The sequence below is a fragment of the Ascaphus truei genome, chromosome 3, assembly GCF_040206685.1.
Source record: "Ascaphus truei isolate aAscTru1 chromosome 3, aAscTru1.hap1, whole genome shotgun sequence".
Taxonomy (NCBI): domain Eukaryota; kingdom Metazoa; phylum Chordata; class Amphibia; order Anura; family Ascaphidae; genus Ascaphus; species Ascaphus truei.
In genome coordinates, this window is record NC_134485.1 from 337029006 (window position 1) to 337050650 (window position 21645).

Below are 21645 nucleotides of genomic sequence, written 5' to 3' on the forward strand. Positions count from 1 at the left end.
AATGAAAACCTTGTTTATAGAGAAGACACAAAATTAAAATCTATATTCAACCCTGATGGTGCCATTGTTTTTAAAGTGTATATCCAAAAGGATTCTCCTTGTGATATTTTAATAAAAACTCCTCCTCTCCAATCTGCAATTACATTTTCTATCCCCCAGAATTTTAATTTGCTGGGGTCACAGTTGTGTTTTAATCTGAAATGGTTTGAGACGCTGTGGCTCTCGAGTCCCTTTTCGATATTTCTAATGTGTTCGCCTAATCTGATTTTTAATTTTCCTTTTGTGCGTCCCACATACTGTAGTTTACAGGTGCATTCGAGTAAGTAGACCACCCCAACAGTATTGCATGTTATGTTATTTTTGATTTTGACATTTTGTGTCAGATTAGTTGAATAAAATTCTTTGCTATTTTTCACTTGTTGTCTATTTGTTTTACATGCTTTACATGCTTTACAATTAAGGCACCTGTGAAATCCTCCACTGCCTGTTGTAAGCCAGCATTCCTTTTTTTCACGAACTAGGGAACTGGGTACCAGTCTGTTTTTAATGTTCGGGGCACGTGAGAAGATCACTCTTGGATTCTGTTACGCCGGTGCTGCCCGCAGACCAGACCCGTCCCCTGAGCTGAAGGGGGAAGTGGTAATACACGCACCCGCAGCAAAGGGAGCGTGTCCGGAGTGTGGTATGAAGCGTTGCCAGGCCAGGTGTAGTAAGGTAGACAATACTGGCCGGTACCGGTTGTAGAGATAGAGTGATGAATGCCTTGCCGAGGTCAGGGAGTGGAGAGTGGAGATAGGTCGTAGTCCAAGCCGTGTTCAAGGGGTTACCAGAGTGAGCGTTGTCCAAGGAGTGCCGAGATCAAGAGCCAGAGGGGGTAGTCGTACAAGCCGCGTCAGAACCTGTGAAAACACGGAGAGAATCCAGAAGTACTTCCATACAGAGACTATGTCGAGCAAAGACTGAGAGCAGAGAGGAGCTAGATAAAGCAGGAAGGTCCAATTAGGAACGGAGGCGGGACAGGAAGAGCTACGGGGAGACACTGCAGATTGGTGCAGGCATAACAGGCCAGGTGAGTCTTGTTGGTAACCTGAGTATGCCCGTGCAGTGTGCGGGGGCGGAGCCTGAGGTCCGGGGGACGGGAAGAAGAGTGTGCAGACTCAGCGTGCTCCGTAACTCGTGTACGCGCGTGAACCGAGCCAGTGGATGGTGCAGGTGTGCGTGCAGGAGGGCGTGGGCGCGTCCGGCGCTGAGCAGAGGAATCGCAGAGGGGAGTGATCCCGCGATGGCAGCAGGGGCGGGGGGCCGTGGAGGCCGGTAAGGCAGGATTGTTTTGTGTGTCCAGGGGCTCCCTGCGGGGAGGGAGTGCTCTGTGTGAGGAGCGTGGAGAACGCCGATTCCTGACAGATTCTCTGGGATGATCTGTTTTAGCCACTCATCGGTCTGCAATATGTGTCAATGTTTTTTTTTTAGTATTGTAGTTATGTTGGTGGCTTGCTTGCTATAGCTAGTGATGAACGGAATCATTTCACAGTTATTAAGTTCACCCTTGATCTTGCCTTGTACACAAGCATCTCTTCTTTTTATTTATTTTTTCTACTTTCTGCAGTTACCACCTCCTTGTATTTCCTCTGAATAAATTTGTCATACATAGGTTTAATCTGTTCTTTATAAATCTTCAGTCCGTTAGCAGTTGTGTTTTCAACATCTGAACTCACCCTGTGGCATGTTTCTTAACCAGGATTCTTTATGGCCACTGCTTGCTAGTAAGTACTTATTACAATGTACTTCTTTAAAAAATGTTCTGGTGTGTTTTTGGCCCCCATCAACCAGAACCTCAAGATCTAAAAATTCAATTTTTTCCTTACTCGCATGTGTAAATTGTAGGTTGTACGTATTTCGGTTGATATATTTTTAAAAAGTCTTCCAGGGGCTTTACGCCTCCCCTCCAGAGGATGAGCACGTCATCTATATAGCAGTGCCAGAGCACCAGGTCTGCGCCACAGCTATTGTAAAAGTCCCTATGGGATTAAACGCGTTGGTGCGTTAGTTCTTTCATCCCCATTGTGAATTGATTAATTAAAATCCTTTTATTTTTTACCTGGAGTTGCCCTGAATTTATTTTTTCTATGGATGGCGTATCTGCTGTGCTCCTTTGCCTCACTCTCTGCTTGGACCAAATAAATTGGCCTTTGATAAAGCGCGGTCTGCCGCGTGAAACGCGTAAGAGCGGACTTCTTGTTGTAATGTGCCAATAAAAGTTTTTGTACAGACAGAGCGGTCCCGGTCCACAAATTTTTTCCCAAGGCAGCTGCACCGCCTCACAAAGCTTTTTTCCTGATGTTCCAATCACACACAGTTTTAGCAGACCAAATAGCCTCCAATGGAGTAAATTTTAAAGTATAATTCTTCCAGAAAGCATAATGCCCATAGTGGCAGCAATAATCTCACTTCACTTTATATTCACAGTATAAACCTTGATTGCAGATAGGCATATATTTAGCCTTTGCTAATGTGTTGTAATACTCTATGTAGTATTTGAAATGGCAGCACAATTGTAAATAAAATGTCTCTGAACATTTCAAGGGGTCCCTAGGTTAAAGGGGATGCCCAGATCTCCCAGAACCTATATAGGGGTTCTGGGGTGCTCCAACCATACATAATGTTGTGAGACATTTTTTATATAAGTCCCTGTTATAAGTGTGTGGGGAATATGGCTAGTAAGAATAAGCATGCAACCTCTTATTCTATTCAACATAACCAAGAGACTTAGAAAATGTAAAATGTATGTACAGTATGTACTTCCTGATGTTTGGGCGAGAGGCACGTCTGCCTGTGGACATTCGTCTAAGGGTATCTACCGATGGGGTACCCAATAAGACTCACTATTGTTATGTGAAGCGACTTCAAGACAGTTTACATCGTGCATACCAACTTGCAGAAAAGACTACAGCCCAAGTGAATGCTAATTATAAAAGGAGATACGACCATAAGGTACACTATCGAGAACTTCGGCCTGGAGATGCTGTCTTACTGCGTAACTTAGGGATCCCCGGCAAGCACAAGCTGGCAGATCGATGGAGAAAAGAACACTTTGAAGTAGAGTCCCAGATGCCGGCCTCCCTGTGTACCGCATACGGGATAGAGATGGCAGGGTAAAGGTTTGGCATCGTAATCATTTGCTGCCCACACCCCAAGTGGGTGAGGATGACTCAGAACCGGAGACTGTAACTAATAACTCTGAGCCTGCAGAACCTACAAACACTCCTATTCTTATAAGTACCCAAGATCAAGATCCTATGGGGGGAACCTCTGCTGAATCCAATAGCGATTGGTGGGCACCTCCTGAGGGAGCACCGGGTAATGGGCCTGAACCCCAAGACCTGTCTCCAGCGATTTCCACAAGTTGCCCTCTTAACCCCAGTAGTCCTAGTTTTGTGCCTAGTAGAGACTGTGTTCTATCCGATTCATCTCCTGCCAGAGACATGGGGCCTCAAGACCCAGAGCCATTTGCTTGTAAAGAAGCTACTGAGACTGAGACTCGTCGGAGTCAAAGAGTGAGGCGTCCACCTAATAGAGTGGCCTATGATCAATTAGGGGCACCCCACTATGAGTCTCAGCAGCCGGCTAAAGATAAGCTTGACTCCGTGATTAACATGTTTACAGAGTTGTATAACATTGTTTAAGTGGAATGATATTGTATCATAGTATGTGTTGCATTTTTCATTATATAAGTTGTGTGTAATGCTGTTCCCAAGCGGGGGGTTGGAGTTTCCACCAGGGGGTGGATGTAGCCAGGTTCTCCGGTCCCTTTCTTCCTCCGGTTTCCCCCCCTACCTCCGTTGAGTGTCGGGTAGCTGCGGGGGCAGCCGCATTGCCAGGGGCTACAGCCGGCAGAAGATACAGGGCGCCGCCATGTTGCGCTGGGTTCTCGCGCATACACGGTGAGCGCGAGAATTGCGGTGGCTCGCAGATAGCTTGTGCATGCGCAGTAAGAAGTGCACGAAGCGCAGCCAATCAGAGAAGACTCTTGGTGGGGAACTACAAGTCCCATGAGCCTTAGGGACGCACATGTGACGTCAGGGAACCAAGAGGGCTTCAGGATTCTTTGGCATGACAGGATGTAGTCATTCGCAGGGGACCACGTTAGTTAGTGTGTGCCAGGAAGGGATAGGGGACAGAGGTGTCTGTGCAGAGAGGCAAGTAGCCTCTGCACTAGGCCAGAATACCCCCTAGGCCCCAAATAGGCCCTGAGTCACTTATTGAGTTTGTGGCTGCTCCAGGGACAGGCCCTAGAATAGGGAACCTATCCCATTAGCACTACAGTGAGAGTTTAGGGGGACGTCGCGGAGGAGATCGGGGAGCGGAGTATCCTTTTTGAAGTATTTACGGCCCGGGTGCTGGAGCGCCTGGCAGGTACCGTCTTCAAAGTGCACCAACATACCAGTACAACACAGGCGCTGATCTATATGGGTGGGTTCCTTGGGGACACTATTGAGATAAGTGACCCAGGGACTTATACATTACTGTGGACATGGTGTGGGGTACACGGTGTTGGGTGGGAACAAGGTGGGAAGAGGCCCTGTGAGGCGTGGGGCAGTTGTGCTATAGAGTATAGTGTAAGAGTCATCCGTTATATCTCATTACAGTAAAAGTTCTTCTATTTTTACCATTGCATGTGTTCATTTGATTGTGTTGTGTGAGGGGCTGCTTCTGCTCTGCTGGGATCCCTCACACGTGGAGGCGCTGCACCATATAGTAAGTGATCCACCCCAGGCTCTCCGAGGCAGATGCTTAGCTCCTGTGAGCCAACAGGTACAAGGGAAGCACTGGTAGCTTCCTGTGTTCACTGGGAAACAGGGCTACATAAACAAACCACTTCTTTTGTCAAGTCATTTTGTGGCTTTTTCCCCTTCCCTAAAATCATAATCACTTCAGGCCTCATTCTAGTAGCTTTGATAATAACTTATCGAGGCTTTTGAGCAGCAATCACAACATTTTGCTAGGTAGCTATTCTGAAAGCCTCGATAAGTTGGTTAAATCGCACATGGAAAGCATTTTTTGCGATTTCTCGCTCCTGGCAAAACACACAGCGCGGGAGATGCAAAACATCTGGAAATCGCATTGTTTCTGATATCGCGCTATTCTAGTAGCTCCAATTATATAATCGGAGTTCTGGAATTGCGTGTTTATCAAAGATTCATCTCACCAGCCCAAATATTTGGCACCCTCATCAAAATTAATGATGAAACTTTTCAAATAATGGGAAAAAATACTCCTAGCCTGTTTAGCTAAATTGATGAAATTACTCATTGAAAATGAGGCTACAAAACTAGAAACCATTTTTATAAAAAACTGAAACAACATATTGAAAAACTGGTGGTAGAAATTAAAGATGGAAAACAACGCAAATACCACCGTGATACTACTTTAAAGACGGGAAGATTTTTAGATACAAACTATCTCATAAAAAAGTAGCTGAAAAACCACTGATATGCTACATTGTATGGTATATTTAATCAATTGACTGCTCTGTATCCATTTCGGAACACACATACAGTGAGCACATGTGAGCTGAAGTGGTAAATGTCTATCATCTATGTCTATTCGGGAGACTTTAGCTAGTAGGACTAAGTTAATTAATCTAATCATACTTAACACAAATATACATACAGCTCTGACCCATCCACAGGGGATTTCAATTGTTAATTTTATATTCACTGTAAATATCTATTTGTGCACTTAGATGAGTTATATTTCTAATAAACTTGTATTATTTTGTTTTAGATGACATTCCTTCTCATAAGAATAGATTACAATTATTGTAATTAAGGGTATTGATCCCTATATTATAAATTTATTGGCTTGGTGCAAGAATAGGGGTCTCTTTTTGTTGATCATTTCTTGATCGATTTCTGTGCTAATATGTCTTTATTCCCCATGCACCCAATTATACACATTACAATCATTACTTTTGAGTACTAAGGTGGAGTGGCTAATACTCTCTTTGCAATTAATGCAATTAATATTAATTTTGCCCATTATTGCACTGTATGTGTTAGGTTTTTTTTTTTGAGGTATTTTAATGGTTGTGTATTTGTACAGTAGGTAGTAGGTATTTTAATGTTTATTATGGGTAGAGGGATTGAGTGAAGGGGGTAGTTGCCACAGGGTGGGTGGTTAGGCCTCCGGTGGGGAGTGGGAGAGGGAGCACTTACTACCACTAAGGTAATGAAGGGGTTAACCCCTCCCTCAACCTTCCTGGTAGGCCCAACCACCCACTCTGAGGCTGTTACCCCCTTCACTCACCCCCTGTGCCCCCAAAAAACCTGATAGTCTTGTTTAACCCCTTCATTGCCTCAGTGGTTAGCCGCTAAGGTAATTAAGCGGTTTTAATAAAAAAATTAATAGTAGTGTGCAGGAGCAAGGGGTGTCCAGACCTGAAATCAATGCAGTTCTTCTCCGGAGACCCCCTGCTATTACATTTTTTATTAAAACAGTGCGATCGCCTGTGAGAGCTGTGCAGGGAGAGGGGGCTCTCTCTGTGCAGCTCTCTATGCAGCTGGGCCCGATCGCACGGGGAGAGCTTTGAGAGAGGCTGAGATCAGTTTTTCTGCTGTCCCGAGCAGTTTATGCATTTTCCTGCCGCACGGTTTGGGCTGGGTTCAGATTCTTTCTGAATACTGTACCGCGATAACTCAATTTTCAAACCGTTCGGCAGGAACATGCCAAACCTTGCGAGATAGCAGCAAACTCATCGAAGCTACCAGAATGAGGCCCTTCATCTTTCCACTGACAAACCACCTCATTTGTCTGGATGATGCTGCTCTATATAAACCACTAGAAAAAAGCTGTTTGCACCAAGTTTTATTATTATTTGTTATGCTTTAACATAATTGTGAATACAGCAGGGCCCCGCTTCTTGGCGCTTCGCTTCTCGGCGATCCGCTGATATGGCGGCACCGAGAAGGGGTCTGCCATGTTGGTTTGTAAATCGCGCATGCGCAGAATGGGCGGGTGCACCCGCGCAGACTGCAGGTTGCGCGCGCATTCCATAGGTTGCACATGCGCAGAACGGCAAAAATACCAGTTTGCGCATGCGCAGAAGTGAAAATCGCCGGATCTGCTTTCCGGCGATTTTCACTATACGGTGGGCCTCTGGAACGGAACCCGCCGTATACCCGGGGCTCTGCTGTACTGTGATATAAAGCTTGGAAAACATATTACCAAACAAATGTAATGTTTACAACCCCCCACACTCATCCGCCATGTAGCAGCTTCTATAAAAAAAAAATGCACACTTAGTTTTGTGAAATGTATTTGACAGAACTATGACATTAAGAAAACTTTTATAGTAGTCTTGAGGACACATATGGACAGCCCACTGTGCTGAGCATCCGTTAGAAGAATAAAACAAATAGAAATGTGAATGACAGGATGGACAGTAAAATATCAAACCTGTGCAACCCGTTCCAAGTTCCACTTTAAATAGTGTAAGGTAGTAAAATCAGATCAGGGTGCAATTTTTCGACAGAAGGGTTTGGATAAGATGGAAACTTGAGCAGGTAAATTGCAAATGAAATGTAATACAGATATATATAAGGCTGTGCATTTTGGAAAGCAATAATTATGTGAAAACAATTATCATTACCCCCTGAAGAAGTGACGTGCAGGCGCACGAAACGTGTAGGGTCAGAGTTCAGAGCTACCCAGAAGGAACTTATGTGGATAGCGTGGCAGGCGTGCATCGGTATCGACATACAGGAAGAGGCTTTTCTCCCCGAAGGTCCGCCTTCAGCGTCGGAGGATTTGTTCCAGAGGCGGGGAGCAGCACTGGAGTGCAGTCACAGACACTCCACTGCTATCGGAGAACAAGCAGCACCTTATTGCGTATGACACACATTGCCTGCATACTTACTTTTGTGAGTAGGCCTTTGGTTTTACCCCATCGGACCAGCTTTATCACTGATTTCCAATTTTAGCAATTTTTATTGTTTTTATATGTCATTGAATTAAATTAGCTCTTTTTATTTTCAGCCTTGCTTCTGTGTTTTGTGTGTGTTCGTTTTGTGAGTGTCTTGTATGTTATGTTATGGTCTGTTTGTCATTGTCAGTATACAGTAGACACTATGATATGTCTTTGTGCTTGATACCACATATTCCGTGACGCACGGCTGCAGACCCATAAAGTCACCAAGCCTTGGAAGGACAGGAACAAAAGATTTTCTGGGACTCTTCCACATATTGGACTCTGTAAGGTCATATGTACAGTATGGACTCATAAGCCGCCGGTTCGTATTGTTTTCAAAGCAATAATTATGCTACGTACAGTACAAACTGAATGGGACAAAATTAGGTCAGTCCTTGATGGAGAAGGATTTAGGAGTGCTTGTAGACAGCAGGCTTGACAATAGTGCTCAATGTTGGACAGTAGCTGCAAAAGCTAACATGCATTAAATGTGATATGGCAGCACAGAATCAATATACACAGACGCTGATAAAATGTCTGCTAGGGTGGAATAAATAAATCATTAAAGGTCTTACTTAATAAGGCCCGGTATGTATACAGAGATAGATAGTAAATGTTGGATCAGCTAATAAATAACCAAACCACCACACACACACAGAGTAATGCACAAGGGTTGGGAAAACCTCAGTCAATGCACTTACCTGGTGGTGTATGTCAGGATGGGGATGATAATAGTACAAAATGCTACTTATACGGCCATGTGTAAGCAAAAAGTCCTTAGCAGTTTCTTTTCTTTTTCCCTCTGTCTGTATGTCCGTTTTATTTATTTAATTAAAAATAAAATTTTAATATTGAATTATGGGCCTAATTAAATGCAAAACTTGATTCTTTTTATTTTGTATAGATATCTTTTAGCATAGCTGAATGTGAATACTATTTCTGACAGTTTACAATATTGGTCTGATTAGCCTTTAAAACTAATGATATTTTTAAAGGAAATTTAGGGTGAAGAGTATGGTAAATTGCAACCTGTTTTTCTGCAATCATTATTGTTCTGAATTATATGGTGCCATGTCATTAATCACTCAGGGCACAGAAGTGAGGAAATGGATTGTATTGGCAAGTATCAAGTTACGTGAGGGCTACCTTGCCATTATTCTGACTTGACTAATTCTGTAATTATTGCAAAAGCAATGAGGTGGACACATTAAATTCCTCTGGACATGATAAAAAATCAGAAAGGGACAATTTAAACCCTGGGAGGAGTAAGCACGCAGACGTTTTGAGCATGACAAAGCTGAATTGCCAGCGAAAGGCATTGCTCCAACCTGTGTGACTGTTTTTGATCCACGGGGCCACCATAATTGTCCGTCCTACCTGTGTTCCAGCTGCGTTCCAGGGCTGCTTACCGGACCCGGGAGCGGGGACCTTTTGGTGCCACAGCGTGCACGGACTCTACTGTAGCTGCCAAGGACTTTCTATCATGTGACTGTGTACTTATGTATCTTACTATATATTTCTGAAAGCATTGTATGTGTCCCTGTCTGCACTGTCCCTAGCGGCAATCTGATTGGTCCCTTGGCCCGCCCGCCCCTGCACACCTCTCATTGGCCTGAGGCGGAGTGACGGGCCAAACACACACACACCTCTTACCCACACACACACACACACACACACACACACACCTCTTACCCACACACACACACACACCTCTTACCCGCCGGTCCCGGAGGCTCCGCCGCTTCCTCCCTGAACATCAGCCTGAAATCCAACTCATCACAGCCGCAGTGCGCGGCGCTCATCGGGACCCGCGCGCACCTCCTCCTCTCCCCGGGTCTCCCGGTTTCCCGTGCTTTTTCCTCCCCCCCACCCTCCCGGTGCCGCTACAGTCAGCGGGGGAGCGGAGCAAGCGCCCGGGACTCAGCGGGGGACTCTCACCTCACCACGGCTCTCAATTGTGTGCACGCGCCGCGCGCACCCGCGCTCTCTTCCTCCCCGGGATGCCGCTGTGTCCGCTCCCCGCACTGTGACCCGCCCGCCGCGGGTGGGAGGATGTCTCGCGTGGAATACCTGCCTCCCTGGTGGCTGTACTGGCTGCACAGGTTCCCACACCTGCAGCTCTCCCTGCGGCCCGGGGGCAGCGACTTCAGCCCCACGGACAGCGCCTACCAGCAGGTCAGTGCCACCCACGGCCTGTGTGCAGGGGGTGTGTAAGTGTCACGGCCTTTGTACAGGACGTGAGTGGGTCTGTCCTTAGCCTGGTAGTAGGTGCAGCTCTGTCTGTGGGACAAGGTGCAGCCTGTGGCTGTGAACTTCCCTGTGTCAGTGGGTGCAGCCTGTGGCTGTGATGCCCCCGTGTCAGTGGGTGCCTGTGATGCCCCTGTGTCAGTGGGTGCCTGTGATGCTCCCGTGTCAGTGGGTGCCTGTGATGCCCCTGTGCCCCTCCCTGCCCTTTGCCCCCCCGCCCCTCCCTGCCCTTTGCCCCCCCGCGCCCTTTGCCCCTCCCCGCCCCTTGGCCCCCCCCCGCCCTTCCATGCCCCTCCCCCCGCCCTTCCACACCCCTCCCCCCCCCCAGCCCTTCCACTCCATGCCCCCTGCCCTTCCACGCCCGGGCAACGCCGGGTATATCAGCTAGTTGTAAATAAATATTATATGTTTTACCCTAATACACTCTCCATGCACTCTGCTTAATCCCCTGCAGACGCACTTACTAGTATTCCCTCCTACTGTCTCTGTATGTTCTCCCTACCTACCAATTAGATTGTAAGCTCCTCGGAGCAGGGACTCCTTCCTTAATGTTACTTTTACAGTATGTCTGAAGCACTTATTCCCATGATCTGTTATTTATATTTGTTATTTATATGACATGTATTACTACTGTGAAGCGCTATGTACATTTTATGGCGCTATACAAATAAAGACATACATACATACATACATCTCGGGAGAGGATCCCGTGACGGGGTGAACCCACAGCCTTAAAACGTTTGAAACATCTAGTTGAAGACTCCACAAAAGCCCCAGCAGACAGAGGGAAAAAGTAAAGAAACTGCTAAGGACTTTTGCTTACACATGGCCGTGTAAGTAGCATTTTGTACTATTATCATCCCCATCCTGACATACACAACCAAGTAAGTGCATTGACTGCGGTTTTCCCAACCCTTGCGCATTACTCTGTGTGTGGTGGTGGTTTGGTTATTTATTAGCCGATCCACCATTTACTATCTATCTCTGTACACATACCGGGCCTCATTAAGTAAGACCTTTAATGATTTATTTATTCCACACTGGCAGACATTTTATAAGCGTCTGTGTATATTGATTCTGTGCTCCCCTTTTCTTCTTTTTGTCCACATATTTCCAAGGATCCAGGATAGATCCTATTGGGGTTGAGTCGCAGGAGTTCGTTTCCCCACAAGTGTCTCCGTGTCTCGGGGTTCACTTAGGGGAATTTTGTAAGGTAATATCTGTGATATTTATATCCATAATATGCCTATTTTGAGTTAGTACCCTAGTTCTTTTCACCGTGTTAAATGTGATATAGATGGAAGATAAGATACCATATTTTTGTCACAGTGTAAATTATTAGCAAAACAACAGTTTGAATATAGATTAGACACCTATCCATATAAAATACAGTATGGAACTGGAAATAATGGAGACAAGAGCCACCACATTAATAAAGGGGAATGGAAGGTCTGATGTATGAGAGGATTATCCTAATTAGGACAATTTACTTGAGAAAAGAGGCATTCAGAGTTGATATGAGTACCATTTATAACTATATTCAAGGTCAATACAAAGAACATTCATGCGAACATTTCATCCTAATGACAGAAGAGATCAGAGGAAAGAAGATCTGGGTAAATATATGCAGGATGATGATAAAGGGAGGAGTCCGATTTCCATAAATAGAGCCAGAAAGGAATTTATTCCCCCTAAAGAGACATCATTGGCAAATGTTTTACTAGGCTTTCTGTTTGCCTTCCTCTTTGCCTTATATAACTGTATATATAGAATGAGTATCTTACCCGATTAAAATTTTAACAAAGGTTGAACTTGATGGATGTCTCCATTCCTGTATTTTCATCTTGTTTCCTGCTTATTCTGTTGCTAGGTAATCTGTTGCTATCAGCAACTACCCTTCCCTGACCCCTGGGGTTTTGGTTAGTTCCTCTCTCCCTGGCCTTGGTTCAGTCCTGACCTGTTCCCCTTAGGGTCAGTCCTGCAGTTAGTTCTTTTCAGATCTTGCGGTCATCTGCTTTGTCGACCCCTCACCCCACCACACACATACATACACACACATACACACACTGCCCTCCTTCTGATAGCATTGTTTCTTACCATATTCCTTATTTATGCATTTCCAAAGTTTTCTCTTCATTTCTGTTTGTGTTCCCATAATAAAACCATCAGAAATCCAAAGAAGACATCATCTTTGTATGAAAGAAGGAGATGAGTTAACTTCCTATTTAAGCTTATTACAAAACGCCACAGTCTGACTGGGGGGACTGCTACAGACGGTGACACACACAAGGTACTGATTCTGTGACCAAAGTCTACCCTGTTATGTAGGTCATAGTTAGCCTTGGGCTGAACAGTAAGGCTGCGCTTATAGTGCCTGCGACGGCGATGCGACGTCGCTCCAAAACAAATCAATTGACTCCACCACTTATAGTAAGCACGACGGAGTGACGGAGCGTCTGAAAATTTGGAAGCCGGGTCTATTTGATTTTTTAGAGACAGTCGCCACATGTGACTGTCTCTAAACTAATCAGAGACCTCGACCCGCTCCCTTTGGTGATGTCGCTGGCGACAGTCGCTTGAAATCAAATTACAACTTTCGCGGGTGGCGACGGGTGATGTCATCAGTCGCGTCGCTGTCACCAGCACTATAAGCGCAGCCAAAGGCTGCATCCATAGATGGACCAGCCGTGCTGAGGCATGCGGACGCTCCGCGCTGAGCCCCTGCATCCTCAATGAGGATGCCTTGAGAGGGGGCTCACGCGAGCATCCGCAGGCGTGCTCAGGCTTTGGAGTTTTCAGCCGAGCGCCAAGCTGTTTTTCAGCGCGCTGTCGGCTGAAAACCTCCAATCACTGCACAGCAGCGTCAACGTCACGGCGCCGTGACGTCGGCGCCGTGACACTGCCCCGCCTCCAACCACCTCCCCCGGCTCCCTTCACGCACGCTGGCTCGCCTGCAAGTCCGTGCAATCGCGCTGACTGAAGCAGGCGAGCCTCAGCATTAGCGCGCCTCCGCTCTTCCCACACCTCTATGGCCCGGGCCTAAGAAACAGCTCTACTGAAGACAGGCTAAGCACAGACAAGCTGCAGAGTGAGCAGACACACGCATTGTATAGATCCCAATACTGGGCTGGAGACAACAGGTTCAAACATGAGAACCTTGTGTAGCAGATAATGAACCCCTATTTGGTAAAGATGTTTGGGGGTTAAGATCACACTTTCATCACTGTTTATTATTCCATTTTAGTGGTGCATAATAGATACTGATACTGCAGCACAGAGCTAACTACCACAGACTCAAATATTCTAATGACGCTACAGTTTAAAGGTTTCGTTGTTGAGACGCACCTATTATGAATTTGTGCTGTAAATTTCCCTAGGTCAGGGAACTATTTTGTGGGCTTTGCATGCCTATTCATCGAATTGAGCCATTATTCATTACATCTACTGACTAACATAAACACCTACAGTACTGTCTGTTCTATATTCAGCACACTCAGTGGGGCTGAAGCAAACGACGCTTCTGTATTGCGTTGGCAACCATCCTCTACTTAAGGCAAGGTACTTGCCAAGAGGCAGGGCCACCTTGAAAAGAGTGTCATTCTAAGACAGGAAACGTACGTCATGCATTATGTGTGGTGCGTGCTGATGATGCAACCCAAGTGCGGTCTCTCTGCACAGCAAAGTAGCATTACATCATACTCTCTTGACAGAAAAGAAACATAAGATATATATTAGCAGCGTGCAAGTAAGCTGCACTAAATCAAGTGTTTTAAGAGTTAAGACTTCCGTAATAGTCACCACTGTCTGAGAGATGAGTACAGGCAATGCAGGAATTTATGTATTAGTAGATTGCAGCATACAAGTTACAAGCTCAACTATCACAGCAATATCCACAATTAGTGTGTTTCAATAACGAAGCCACCATACTGTGGTGCCATCAGATTATATGAATCGAATCACATAATACAGCTTTGTGTTTCAACAGATAGAATCATTAACTGTGTCAACAGTGGGCGTATTATTCGACATATAGGCTCTAGGGCTCTGGTGTATGCTTGTGCTGTCATTTTAGTGCGGTTTCCCTGCATAACCTCGCAGAGCTACAATGTATCTCTTCGATAGATTGATACATTATATATACTAGTAACGTACAACCATGCTGTGCTACATAAAGAAATATTCAAGCCAAGACTTTTATAATAGGCACTATTAGTTGCCAGATATGTCTAGGCAATTTATGATATTGCTTATCAATAAGATCGTTATAAACAGCCTATCAGTTGTATTTTTACAGCACAAATTCATAATAGGTGCGTCTCAACAACGAAACCTTTAAACTGTAGCGTCATTAGAATATTTAAGTCTGTGGTAGTTAGCTCTGTGCTGCAGTACCAGTGTATCTATTATGCTCCCCTAAAATGGAATAATAAACAGTGGTGAAAGTGTTATCTTAACCCCCAAACATCTTTACCAAATAGGGGTTAATTATCTGCTACACAAGGTTATTATGTTTGAACCTGTCGTCTCCAGCCCAGTACTGGGATCTATACAATGCAGGACTGTTCTCCATTAGACAGAATTATTAACTGTGGTATTAGTGGACATAATATCTGCTATACAGATTCTATCTTAATATATAAAATTGAAAGGTTAGTGCTAGCTGCGGTGAATCTGATTGGCCAGAGGCTGAGGACCAATCAGATTGGTGGCTCTGGCGTCACCCAACTGCCACTCTCTTCCCCCTCGGCCACACACACACACACACACACACACACACACTCTCTGTCCTCTCCCCCCCATCACACTCACGTGCGCCGCCCTGCACCGGCTCACAGACGGAGGGGAAGCGCGGCGCGGCCCTCCTGCCCCAGCCGCCAACGCTCACTTCCCTCCCTCCGCGTCGCTCACTTCCCTCCCTCCGCGGCGCTCACTTCCCTCCCAGCCTTCCTCCTGCAGCTGCCTCGCGGCGCCGAGTGGGGGTAAGATGGCGGCGTCTGGAAGGACCCCCTTCCTCCTGCAGCTGCCTCGCGGAGCCGAGTGGGGGTAAGATGGCGGCGCCCAGAAGGACCCCCTTCCTCCTGCAGCTGCCTCGCGGCGCCGAGTGGCTAAGATGGCGACGCACAGCGGACAAGCGGGGGGTGGTATTCAGTCAGGAGAGACGGGGTGCTATTCAGTCAGGAGAGAGGGGGGGGAGTCAGTCACGAGAGAGAGGGGGGGGAGTCAGTCAGGAGAGAGGGGGGAGAGTCAGTCAGGAGAGAGGGGGGGAGTCAGTCAGGAGAGGGGGGAAGAGAGGGAGTCAGGAGAGGGGGGGAAGAGAGGGAGTCAGGAGAGGGGGGGAGAGAGGGAGTCAGGAGAGGGGGGGAGAGAGGGAGTCAGGAGGGGGGGGGAGAGAGGGAGTCAGGAGAGGGGGGAGAGAGGGAGTCAAGAGAGGTGGGGGAGGGAGTCAGGAGAGAGGGGGGAGGGAGTCAGGAGAGAGGGGGGGAGGGAGTCAGGAGAGAGGGGGGGGAGGGAGTAAGGAGAGAAGGGGGGGAAGCCTGAACAGCTGTGAAGAGGGGGGGAAGGGAGTTGAGAGAGAGGATGGGGGAGCCAGAACATTACATCACGGGCAACGCCGGGTATATCAGCTAGTTATTCTATAAGCCCAATCAATTGGGAGTTGGAATGCACCACCATAAGCTATTTAAGACAATCAGAACTTTAATATAGGCTTGAGGTTTAATATATACTAATGGATACAATCTAATGTATGCACCTTAGGTTCTGAGTTTAGACAAAAACATCAATTGTATTGTATGTCTTTATTTATATAGCGCCATTAATGTACATAGCGCTTCACAGTATATTAATTTGTCTACCTTAACCAGGATTAACTACCAATAGCCCCTACAATTACAGTAATATAGGATTAAGCCATATACATACTAGGCATTATAGTCACTCAGAATAAGAATGGATGCATCAATATTACATATGTAAATAGATACTGTATGCAGACCCAGTGGTATCTGGCTCTGTTTATGTATAGACATCATACCCATTATTTTAGGGAGATATAGTATTATATTATATCTTAGACATTGTAAACCTCAACAACCTATTATTATTGTTAGTGTCGTTCTATGTGTTAGTTTAATGTATCACTTTATTTTATTATTATACCTATTAAAAGTTATATTTTAAATCATTCATTTTACATTAGAAAAAGTGCTAGAAAACGGGGGCTTTTCCTGTTCTTGTAAGACCAGTAGTCTTTTGTATATAGCCCTCAAGTGGGTCTGAACTCCGTATGACAAACTCTAGAGGAGAGTTACGGCAGCCCAGAGGTCACTGAAGACTCGCTGTTTAAGAGGATTGAACATTTTCTCAAAATATCAGGCAAAGACAATCTAAGGTTACGAGAGCTGGGAGATCTGCTGCTGGAATAAAAATCTGCAAAGGCTGATGCATTTCTGCCAGGTCTCAACTTTCTAGACACCGCTCATGGAGCAGGACCCATCCTGGAGAAACTGCCACATAACCTACAAGAAAAATGGATCTCTCAGGGTCAACTTTCGGCCCTTTCCATTAATTTCATGGTACATTCGCAACTCAACAAAAAATTATCTTCGCTTCGCCCTAGGTGCATCAACTGTATCTCGTACAAGCTACTTGAAGAATGTAAAACCAGTCACAACATAAGGTAATGCTAGAACACCCATCTCGGTTCATAGGACGGACATGTCCCCTACAACATATACACATCCTAACTATCCCATCACTACAAGCAAGAAAATAGGGGACTCAAACAGGGAGTATCCCATACACAAGAAACCACACCCAGTTAAGATGTGCATTGGCTTTACGGTGAGTGTCCCGTGGAGGGAGGTGCAAACAGTACACAGCTTGTTGAATTAAAGAATTTAAAAAAAACGGTTGCTAAATCCAAAAAGTTGATAAAAAGATTTCTTTTTATTGGGTCACATCACCAAACACTCACAGAGCCTTGTTAGAAGAACCTCTGACGCTTTTCGGGCTGGCCTGCCCTTTGTCAAACAGTATGGTTCCTCTCTAAAAGTGCCGGTATATATAGGGGGATCCGCCGTCGAAAACCCCGCCCACAAGTGACATCATCGGCATGCCCTCCAATGAGGAGCGAATACGGAAGCTCAGAGCAGCGCCAAGGCGGAGGATCCTCCCCTCAAACAATGCACTACTGAAATGATTAAAAAAACAAACAAACCAATGTACTGGCAAAAACGTAAGTCACAAAACGTGAATCAACATAAACCACATAACATAAAAATTAATATTAAGATATGATTAGTGTGTACTCACTAATAAATTGAAATTGTCACAGTAACATGTATCTAGACTAACTGTGAACACTGAACATACAAAACAAATGAGAGAAACAGCAAAAAATTATAAAAAAAGATGTCCACAACAATAATTCAAAGTATAAGAAAAAACATAAGGCTATGCAATAAGACCTATAAATGATAGATAAATATTGTAAGGACTTAAACATACTCCACATATAAAAAAAGAGTGCTACATTTTTGAAAAAGCACTACATATTTGAAAAAAGGCTCAATATTATTGATAGTAAATAGATCATAATGTAAGCAAAAATATATATGCCACATTATAAATTGATTTGATAAAGATATCACAATACTCAATGTTGCAGCTATATATTAATAGCTCAAATCAATTGCATGCTGAGCCATAATCTGGAAAATCATCATATCTAAATATAATGAATAAAGGTAAGGGAGGGAAAGGGGGACGGGAGGGAAGGATAGGGGGGGGGGGGTAAGACATGAAGAGAAAACAGAACTCTCACAATTGAATACATTTTCTAGACAAGAAAATGATGTAACTCCCAGTCGGTATTAATCCCCGCTGGATGTAAAGTATTCAACATAAATATCCAATACATTTCTCTTTTATTTAGATTGTTGAGGCGATTCCCTTTTCTAACATGAAGTGGAATATGTTCAATAGCACTAAAAGAAAACAATTTAGGGTTGCCCTGTGTACAACTAGAGAAATGTCGAGAGACAGGAAATCTGAGGTCTTTGTTGTTAATGGACCTCAGATGTTCCATAATCCTGATCTTTAATGGACGAATAGTCCGAGCAATGTAGTTTTTCTCACATCCACAGTTTAATTTATATATTACAAAGTTTGTATTGCATGTAATAAAGGTTCTTATTTTGTATGTGTTATCTGTGACTATGGACTTGATTGATTTAGTAGGTATAGTAAATTTGCAAATACTACAATGTCCACATTTGTAAAAACCTTTTGGTGGTACAAAACCTTTTGTATTATAGATGGGAGACTTGAAAAGACTTGGAGAAAGATAAGTAGAAAGCGTGTTAGCTCTTTTGAAGATGAACTTCAGGCCTCCTTGTATAAAGGGCCTAATGTCAGAATCTAGGAGAAAAGTGTCCCAATGTCTAGTAATAATAGATCTAATATCACTTCTATGTCTATTATACTAAGTGATAAAAACAGGAGTATCATCTCCAAAGTTGGTTTTCTTCCTCTTCCTCTTGCAAGTATCCGATTTAGGTATGAATAAATCAGATCTCGTAGTGGAAAAGGCCCTATTGAAAGCCTCCTGTATGTCGTCTTATCTGTATACTCGCTGTTGAAATCTTAAAGCGAGATCCATGCTCCGCGTCTTGTTAAACCCTTTTACAAGAAGTATCCAGACAACCCAAAAGGAAGATCATCCAGTGGACATTCCTTGAGAAGGGGTAGTGATGTCAGGGATATCCCTGGGATTGAACTCTGGTCACTCTCGCTCCCAGCTGGCAATTCTCCTTCTCTAGGAATTCTGATTACCTGATGCTCAGCATTTGTTCCCTTACACCAGCCAGCCCTATATAGGACCTCCACTTTGCACTTCCTGTGCCTGTTTATTGTGGTTCTCTCTTTAGACTAGCTCGCTGCCTCTTCGTGCCCATTGCAGTTTGCCGTGTACTAGACCTTCGCTTGTGGCCCTAATTCTGATCCCCTGCTGCCTGCCCCGACCTTCTCTTGTGACTCTGATCCTCTGCCACCAGTCCCGACCTTCACTTGTTACCCTGATTCTGATTCATTGCCACTTACCGTTGATTTTGGCCTGTCCACGGACCCTCACTACCCGCCTGCTAGCCTGTCCCAGTAACGACCACAGCCCCACAGTAGCTCTCCGTTACAGTGACACAGAATTTATTGCTCCTATTTTTACGGATGAGCAAATTTACTTATGCACATCACTAAACCCTTTGACTGAAAATTATGAAGACAATGTTATGTACTGTAGTTGTAAGAGAAATGTTAACTCCAGACATATCAACTCTTGCTGTGAGTCTCACTGATGGTTATCAGTATTTTCAGTTAAAAAAGACTCCCCCATGCATCATTTCATATTTTAATAAATTATCAAAAGTGGTCTCACCTCCACTGACCGATTTGGCAAGCACAGCACCATTTTGGGGGCCAATGTGCTTTCCCCCAAGAAGTGTATCTGCTTGTACCAGTTTCCCCCACTGCGACCAAGGGCTAATCATACTCTTTGGCAGCTATGATAGGATGTCTCTGCGACATCACTACACAACTATCCTATCAGCAAAAATTCTGATTGGCTCGTGGTCATAGCTGCTAGCAGCAGCGGAAAAACGACGCTCTAGTGTTGGGACCCTTCGAGACTGCTGCCACACCTTTATCAATATCCAATCCAAGGAAAAGAAAGTTTGATACAGACCAGTAATTCGCCATGTAATCCGGTTCTAATGAAGGCTTTTTTTAGAAGAGGTCTGATGACTGCCTTTAACGGTTCGGGAAAGATCTCTGTCTGCAAAGAGCACAGGACTATTTTGGCAAACACTGAGCCAATTACATCAACTCAGCCTAAGAGAAGGCGTGTTGGGACTAGGCCAAATCACAGGTAGTGGGATGCAACCCCTGGATTGTTTGCACAAGGTCTTCTACATCGAGATGGTGAAAGCTAGTCCATAAAGCCAGAGTACCTGCATTTTCATGCCTGGAACCCTGACACTTATTAGATAGCACAGTCGGGATCCCAGCACAGATGGAGGTTACTTTATCAGAGAAGAAAAGAGCAAAGTCATCACAACGGGACTGCGAAAAGTCTTCACCAGACTGCAGACATGCTGGTTTGCAGAGCCTCTCCACAGTGCGGAAAAGATGAGCTGGTCTACTGTCTGCTGCCATGATCTCACGTGACAGGAACTCTGACTTCTTACTAGTAATTCTGGACAGGTATTTCATGATGTGGTCTATCAGTTACAGCTTGTCTTCAACCCTGCAAGACTTCCGCAAGCGCCTTTCAAGCCTACGACCCTTCTTCAATTCTCCAATAGAATTGTCAAATCAAGGAGTGTGGCAGTGTGAAGTGAGGGGTCATACTGTATGCGAACAGGAGCGATATACACGTTCTGGGACAGTTTGACAACTCAACCTGGCACAGGACAGAGGAAGCACAAGGGGGCCTCTGGTGAATGTGACATGGGGGGAGGGGGGTAAGGCATACAGTATATCAAAAAGCTGTACTCTACTGCAAATACATATTTACTTCTGTTTTGCTAGAAAATATAAGTACCTGACATGGCAAAGACGCGTCAGACTGTGCTTAACCTTTACTTTAAGGTAGCCCTGCTGCCTCTTCCATCACAAATGCTTTCTATTAAAGTATATTTAGCATGGTCAGAAAAAAACATAACAAAGGTTTGAAATTTATTTGGAAACTCAGCTGAAAGACACTTTAACTGAAGCACATGCAGAACATACAGGCATTTATCAGATTGGTGATCGGATAAATAAGGCGACTTTTATTTTTGCCACAACTCACAAGAGTTTAACATCAAGAAGCAAATCATTTGGATTCTGGATTCAAGAACTCATGTCCTGTGTTTCCACAAGAAGAGCACTTTAAGGGGCCAATGCAGAAAGCGTCGAGAAGCCCTATCTCGCCAGTTATTTGCCAAATATGCCTACAGCAATTCAGTAAATGGCGAAAATCCGGCGGTTTTTTTTGTCGTGAAAAAAATCTCGCCGCGCGGGTGGTGAGATGCAATATCTCGCCAATTTAAAACCCCGCTGTATTCTAGTAGCCCCGATCAGCATCTCGGCGCTGATCGCTGCTATAAAATGGAGAGATTTTCTCAAAATCGCTCCGCCAACAAGAAAATGGTGCTGAGCGGCGAAAAGGGACATAGAAAAAAAATCTGTCTCTTTTCTTGGCTCGGATTGATGCAGGGGGGCTCTTACACACTGCACCCATCCCTGCTAACCACAATATATATATATATATATAAGCAAGCTTAAGCCTATAGGGAACCATGTTAAAAATGGTTATTGAGGCAAAAAGTGACACTGTGTGCTCATTTGCATGTCATTTCCCAGAATCCCTTGCTGCAGTGGAAGTGCTGTATGCT